Source organism: Ipomoea nil, unplaced genomic scaffold (genome assembly GCF_001879475.1).
Source record: "Ipomoea nil cultivar Tokyo-kokei standard unplaced genomic scaffold, Asagao_1.1 scaffold1421, whole genome shotgun sequence".
Lineage (NCBI taxonomy): Eukaryota > Viridiplantae > Streptophyta > Magnoliopsida > Solanales > Convolvulaceae > Ipomoea > Ipomoea nil.
This window is the reverse complement of record NW_017617849.1, coordinates 3,916,402-3,924,817: the sequence shown is the minus strand read 5'-3', so window position 1 is coordinate 3,924,817 and position 8,416 is coordinate 3,916,402. Positions and strand designations below refer to the sequence as shown.

At 31.6% G+C, this 8,416-nt stretch overlaps 1 long non-coding RNA gene across 1 annotated transcript; it reads right to left on the bottom strand.

The window, feature by feature from the left end:
- Positions 1 to 4,001: 4,001 nt before the first annotated feature.
- On the bottom strand, positions 4,002 to 4,924 carry LOC109187665. The gene is made up of 6 exons (XR_002055294.1): positions 4,863 to 4,924; positions 4,709 to 4,775; positions 4,539 to 4,631; positions 4,407 to 4,452; positions 4,171 to 4,246; positions 4,002 to 4,094 (listed from the first exon to the last, which is right to left on the bottom strand). It is a non-coding gene; the product is annotated as an uncharacterized LOC109187665 (long non-coding RNA).
- Positions 4,925 to 8,416: the final 3,492 nt, after the last annotated feature.

Here is an 8,416-nt window from a genome sequence, read left to right as displayed (position 1 = left end):
GAATGTACAGTTACGGAATTATGAATGCACAGTTATGCAATTATGAATGTACAGTTATGGAATTATGAACACAGAGCTCTGACATTATGAACTTACAATTATGAACATATAGTAATAAAATTATGAACATATGCTCTTATAACAAAGCGGTCTGAAATTTAAAAATAAAAAATAAAAATGATGGAAGATAACGGTGCCACTAACGATACCGTTACTGTGTCCACAATGCATGCTGGACACGGGTCCATAGCATAACGATGGTATGCAATCAAATACATATTCGGGCTTTAGACTTTAGCTATTCAATTTTTAGTTAAATAGGGCTTATTAGGCTTTGGTTATATAATAGCAAAAAAAGGCTTTGGTTATATATTTACTACTAGTAATTCACCCGCGCGATGCACGAGAAAAAATTATGTTATTATAAATATAAATAAAAAACTAAAAAACTAAAATATTTTAAATTATTTAATATAATAATATTTTTTAGCTTCCTTTGATCAAGTATTTATTATTTTTATAGAATACAAAATTACAATTAAAATTAAAATTATAATTATAATTATAATTTTGTATGGTTAATATAATCTCTAATTATGTTCATATTCAAATAAACTTATAGAGATAATTTAAATAATTACATTGATTTATTCTTAATTATATTTCATCTATATTATAATTTTCACAATACAAATAATAATTAAGATAATTACATATTGGAAAGCAAATTTCAAATTTTATATGTGTAAATTTAAACTCTAATTGAACACATTTTTTATATGATTATATAATATAGAGTAAATACCCAAAATGGTCCATCGACTATAGCTAAATTCAAAAATTGGTCCTCAACTTTCAATTTCACTCAATTAAGTTCTTAACTTTGTAATTTTAACACAATTTGGTCCTCTGTCTATTTGACCGTTTGTTGATTGTGATTTTTGAGGATATATATGTAATTTCATGGTCCATCGTCGGTTTTTTAAGGTTCCGGTTGCATTTCCAGACCGCACTGTTACATTTGAATCCACTATCGAAAGCAATCTATCAAAGACGGTCACCTTCTTCATCCTCCCTTTGGATTCAATGTAGTTGAATTCGTACCAGAGCGAAGAAGACGACGTGTTTCCGAACCGGTGCAACGTCATCCTGGAGGCCTCCACGTGCTCCGACGAGAGCTGAAGGTTCTTCTGGAGATCGTCGATCACGGTCAACAAACAGTCAATTAGATGGAGGACCAAATCGTGTCAAAATTGCAAACTTAAGGACTTAATTGGGTGAAATTGAAAGTTGATGACCAATTTGTGAATTTAGCTATAGTCGAGGAACCATTTTGGGTATTTACTCTATAATATATAGCTATTTTATTTTTCAAAAGTATATTTTTTATATGATTATATAATATATAGCTATTTTATTTTTTAAATGTTGTGCTTTTTTTTTTTATAATAAAGAATGTTGTGGTATTAATTGTAACATTAATTATTTTTCAAACCATATAGCTTTATTATATAAAGGAGAAAAAAAAGCTTTGGTTATATATTTACTATTTTCTCTTTTGCACTGCAATTACAACTTTCCTTCAAAATATAAAAAAATAATAATATTATAGTTGATTTAAAAAGTTAAATTAGAGCAACAAGTTTCTCTATCCGATCCACATCTACTTTTGTATTTTTGTTCAATTTTTTAAAGTATGCAATCCAATTTTAACGGTATATGTTAATGATCACCCTTAATTATATAATTTTTTTAAAGTACAAGAATTAAATTGTACGAAATTAAGATACATAAATTAAATTACATAAAATCACATATTGAAGGGACATCCTAAGTATTTGACCAAAATATAATACTTGTTGACTTTATAAGTGTACAAATGATACACATTTTATCTTAGTAAAAAGTGACTATATTATTTAACAAAACTTAGGTTATATTTTATTTAGTCTATTTTGGACCGTATTTTTAATTGGGTCTCTTTCAGAGTCACAGTCTTCAACCTGGATTAATCACTACAAGAAAAATGCACATAGACAACGGTTAATAACCGTTGTCGTAGGGGTATAATTTCTGTTGTTGAAGCCGGTGTTGTTGTAAGTCCCGCGCATAGACAACGGTTTTTTAACCGTTGTCTTTTCTAGAAACGACAACGGTTTTTTAACCGTTGTCTATTAAGTGTTGTTGAAACCGGTGTTGTTAAAAGTCACGCACATAGACAACGGTTATTAACCGTTGTCTTTTCTACCAACGACAACGGTTTTTTAACCGTTGTCTATTAAGTGTTGTTGAAACCGGTGTTGTTAAAAGTCACGCACATAGACAACGGTTATTAACCGTTGTCTTTTCTACCAACGACAACGGTTTTTTAACCGTTGTCTATTAAGTGTTGTTGAAACCGGTGTTGTTAAAAGTCACGCACATAGACAACGGTTATTAACCGTTGTCTTTTCTACCAACGACAACGGTTTTTTAACCGTTGTCTATTAAGTGTTGTTGAAACCGGTGTTGTTAAAAGTCACGCACATAGACAACGGTTATTAACCGTTGTCTTTTCTACCAACGACAACGGTTTTTTAACCGTTGTCTATTAAGTGTTGTTGAAACCGGTGTTGTTAAAAGTCACGCACATAGACAACGGTTATTAACTGTTGTCTTTTCTACCAACGACAACGGTTTTTTAACCGTTGTCTATTAAGTGTTGTTGAAACCGGTGTTGTTAAAAGTCATGCACATAGACAACGGTTATTAACTGTTGTCTTTTCTTTAAAAGACAACAGTTATAAACTGTTGTCTATTGTGTGTTGTTGAAATCGCTTTTGTCACACCCATAAACTGTTGTCTTTTGTAGAAAAGTCAACGGTTTCTAATTGTTGTCTGTTGTAAAATAGACAACGGTTTTTAATCGTTTTTCACCTGCTTAAATTATAATCATATAAAAATAATAATTTATCCATTCACCATATGTTGCAAAATGTAGTTACATAATTGTGCACAAGCTAATAAGGTTCAAAATAACAAGTCAAAAGACTTCCATGACCAATTCTAATTATCATCCAAGTCATAATACTACTACACAAAAAAAAATTCCACTAACCAATTCAAGTCCAAATGATCACAACGTTCTAATGACCAAATCATACCTACTCTATATGACTTGATAGAATATCGGCCCATTCAGCACGCACCAGATCAATAACCGCTTTGTCATAATCAACTTGTTGAAACTACATGTAAAAAGTAAGAAAATAAATTAGTATAGATATAAATAATTTGCAATGAAATGCAAAATAAGTTAGGAGTAATTCGGAAAGCTCTCCAATCTGGAAGGTTATAGTACAAAAAAGCTAGACAGGAAACACTAAAATGGCATACTAGAGTGTATTCGAGTAAAATCAATGCATTGGCAATACTTTCCTAATATGAATACAAATGCCCCCAATTGACAACTACCATGTGGGATGGATGGCATTTATCAATCTACCAGTCATGCTTTGCCTACTTTCTATTTTTTTCTTCCTCAAGGCCCAAGCAAAATAAAACACATTGCATCCTCTATATAATGCCACTGCAACCAAAAATATCAATACCAAACCACAAGCACACTTTAATTTGTATATAAGGATTTTGGCAGGCAGGATTTTGGCACTTAACACCAAACCACAAAGATTAAGCACACTTTAATTTGTATATATCAATACAGTATGCTTTCCAGTCTTCCAAAAAGGAAAGATAAGAGATGAATTATCATTATTCATCACCAAAAAAGGTAAGACATTAAGAAAATAATTGCTGACCATATAATTTCAATGAACAACAAATCAGAACAGCACACTGATTCACTTATGCACATACAAACAGTTAAGCTCACATGATTCTTCATTTCATGACTATATGCTCATTTTAAATAATCACCTAATGCACTTATATATGCACATACAAACAGATTTTCACTTCAAACAGAATTTTCATGTACATATATACCAGTGCTTGAACAGAATTTTATCATCGAAGTCTGGCATATTCTCAATTAAAGTTTTCATGTACGCCATGACAAAGAAACCGCATTGGTTACTATCCGGTTGACGAGGAGCCTACGAATGTTAAATAATATTTGCATTACAATTTAGCTATATACAAACACTTATATAGTTAAAAATATGAAATTACCTTGACAATTTCCCAAGCAGTTTTACTGCGTCCTTTCTTTCCATTCGTAGAGGACGCATGGACCATTTTAATAGCCCTTCATATATATTGTTGATTATTCAGATTATGTAATAATAAATCGAAAGAATGAAATTTTAAAAAATTTAAAAAAAAAAAAAAAAAAAACCTAGCTTCAACCATTTGTTGAATCAGGTAGAATTGAACCATTTGTGAAAACCATTTTCTATAAGCTTTACCTTTGGCACCAATAACATACTCCACTGGTCCATACTCGTTTTCAATCTGCAGTAAACACAAAGACAATAATAGTTATACAATTAAGCCAATATATAATATAATCCATCTTCTTCCTTAGCTTCAATTCTAACCTGATTCATAATAATAGGTCCACCGTCAGGTTCAAACATTTTCTCCACTTTCATCATGTTCACAATTTTTTCAACAAACCGATGCATACCCACCTTGTTGTAATCACCATAGTTTAGTAAACCAGAATATATAGCAAAATATATATGAACAAATTAATTAAGTAGACAACCTTAAAAGGCTAATTGTCTGTTCTAAACTCAATCCCAGGCACAAATTTTAGCCAAACAGGGAATCCCCTGCACCACAATTCATACAATTAAGCTAGGATCCCACTTTACATGATCATATATAACTAAATGTATATGCATATAAAATAATCTTACCCATAATTCCATTCTCCACAAATATAAGGCCCAATGCGGTGATGAAGATACAGCCCTGCCTGATGTGCCAGTTTGAGAGCATTTATAAAAGCAAACAAGAAGAGAAAAAAGAGATGATTCGCTATAAGGATAATAAAGAATTATTGCTATGATTGGATAAGAGATATCTCTGGACATTAGCTTTTAAGAATCAAAAACCAGATCAGAATATTGGATCAACTTTGTAAAATTTCCAAAATAACCCTTTTTGTTTCCTTTATCTAATTGTTGGACATGCTAGTTTTGTTCACATCATACAAGTTCTCCAAATTATTTCAATAATATTTCATGTTGAACACACAGAATTAACATAATTAGAATGTTATTAGATGCAAGTAGTAAGCTGTGGTTTTTTCTATAAACATCAAAATTCAGAGTGGTTTAGAAAATATAGTGTTTGCATCTCAAAGTACATTTTGCTTCTTACTTTATTTATGAACCTGTATAAATCTTTTTGACAGATTAAATTTTTAATCATATAAATGAGTAAAGCAAATGTTTCTTTTTAATTGACATGAACAAATGCTAAATAGACAGCACTAGTAGTTCTGCTTGAAAAGTGATCTTGTTAAACTTCAGTGCTTATTATATTAAGGTTAAAAGTAAGGTTTAAATGTTTAATTCTAAAAGTATGATGAAGCAAATAACTAGGGATTTTAGCAAAACTAAAAGTTACTACTCGTACAGCCCAGGTTTCATAATTCATATACAGAAAATCAACTCAGTCAAAATCATAGCCAAAATCAAACTAAAGCTATATGCCTAGTAAAATACTAAAACATAGGGTAGACAAAATCATAGCCAAGAACACTCATAGCTTTCACATATGGAAAATTTAACAATACAATAAAGAAATTAGGAATTAGGGTTAAAAAAATTGAGGACTAACCTGGAGGGATGATGCAGCAACGGCGGCGGAGGTTGGAGGCGGCGACGACGGCGGAAGTTGCAGACGACGACGACGGCGGGAGTTGGAGACGGCGACGACGGCAGAGGTTGGAGGCGGCGACGGCACTGTCGGAGGCGAGGGCGGTATCTTCTGGACTTCGACACTGGGAGGCGACGGTGGTTTTGTGTGTTTGCGCTGAAGTGTTTTGGCAAAATTAGTTTTGTTTTGTGTTTTAATTCCTTCTTTGGCGCTTTAGTGTTAATATTCAAATGAAGTCAAAATTTACAAAGAGGGAATTATTTTATTTGAGAGGGAAGAAGATTTTTTACAAATTGTGCAAGTTTTGAAATTCAACATTTAAAGAATAACATATATATCTAATATATATTAAAGTCAAAATTATTTTAACTTTTATTTCTTTTAAAGAATAACATATATATCTAATATAATAAGCAAAATAACGAAAGTTTTATTTTTATTTTATACTAAATCTTCATTTTTTTACAAATTAAATAACTATATTGATGATTTATTATAGGGACCGGATCCACCATAAATCGGGTATATAGGTATATAACATGGGTAAGAAAATAGTAGCTTTATTACTCGGGACGCTAGGTCCAAAATAGTAGTTTTATATAAAATAATGTACTTTTGAAAAATGTACATTAAGTACATAAATAATGTACCCTTAGTATATTAAAAATGTATTTTGTTAGTTATGGTCCACACAATTGTGTGGACCATGGTCCATGCAATAATGATTGAGTACCAGGTATATAGGTACAGAACGGGGGACAAGAAAATATTAGCTTTATAGCTCGTGGTGATAGGTCCAAAATAGTACGTATAAAGCCCGAGGTACAAGCCTAGACTGGCGACCCAAATACAAAGATCACGTCCCATTTCCCTATAATGTAGATTCATAATTTCTATACAGTATATTTCTAATTTAAATACAGTTGTATAGATTAATAATTTCTATACAGTAAATTCATAATTTCTATACTACAGATTCATAATTTCTGTATTGTTGATTCATAATTTCTAAACTGTATAGTTATCAACACTTGGGAATATGAACATCGCAAATTATAAACATAAAGTTCAGTAATTGTGAATATAGATCAGAGTTATTCAATCATTATGAATATGCATTTCAATTCAAAAATTATGAATATATAGTTTGGTAATTATGAACATAGAGCTAATTAAAATCGCGGCAAAAGAAATGGGATATAGCTAACTGTACGGCATCGATCAACTACTCTTTCATATCCATTCTCAACGTGTCCCGGGCATGCTGGGAGGGTCGATTAACAACATATAGCTAACCTTGTTAGTCATTCGCTAGCCGGAAGGGTCGATTACCAACATAGCTAACCTTGTTAGTCATGCGCTAGTCGGAATGGTCGATTACTAACATATATATAGCTAACCTTGTCAGTCATGCGCTAGCCGGAAGTGTCGATTACCAACCCCGGCCCCTATCATACAACCCTTAACCCCTACACATCATCCCGCACCATTATGAACACCACCCCATATTGTTTTTTATACTTGATAATTATTATTATTTTTTTGAATTCATAGATTGGTCGTAATTGTAATATAATTGAAAATAAAACTTTAATAAATTTACTTTGAAATTCTGGTGAATAATTTTATATTTAAATATGAACGAAAATAGAACTATTAAATTAACTTTTGAATTGTATTCTTTCTCTGTTAAATTATAGGTAAAACATAAAGTGTAACACTTTAGTACACAAGAGTTGGTATGGCTTGGTGGATTTAGCTTTGTTTATTATGTTAAAGGTCTTAGGTTCTATCTTTTATGGTGGCATTCTTAACCTATTTTATGCAATCATTGTCTTGGTTCTCAAAGACAACACATAAGCAAACTGGTAATATACTAGATGTTGCACTTAAATACATAAGTGTTAGTGTGGCTTGGTGGGTTTAGCTTAGTTTATTATGTTAGAGATTAGAGATCTTAAGTTCTATTCTTCTTAGGGGGAATTCTTCGACTATTTTCTAAAATTGTGGTTTTGGTTTTCACAAACAACACAGAAGCAACTCAGTTATATACCAGATGTTGCACCTTTAGGCATAAGAGTTTGTGTTGCTTAGTTGGATAGATTGCTTACTTGTTAAGTTTGAGGTCATAAGTTCAATTCTTGTTGTTAACATCCTTGTTTTTATTTTATATACCTGTTAAATAATGATGCGCAAAGACAACGGTTATTTAAAACTGTTGCCTTTGTAGTGTTGTGTATTCAAATACGCTTAAAGACAACATACCAAAGACAACGGTTAAATAAAACCGTTGTCTTAAACAAATAAAGAACGCGCAACGACAACGGTTATATAAAACCGTTGTCGTTTTAGTGTTGTGTATTCGAGTGCGCTTAACGACAACACACCAACGACAACGGTTAAATAAAACTGTTGTCTTTTTAAAAAAAAAGAGCTCACAAAGACAACGGTTTTAAACAACCGTTGTCTTTCTAGTGTTGTGTATTCCAGTGCGCTTAAAGACAACACACCAACAACAACAGTTAAAAAAACCGTTGTCTTATTTAAAAAAAACGCACATAGACAACGGTTTTAAAAAACCGTTGTC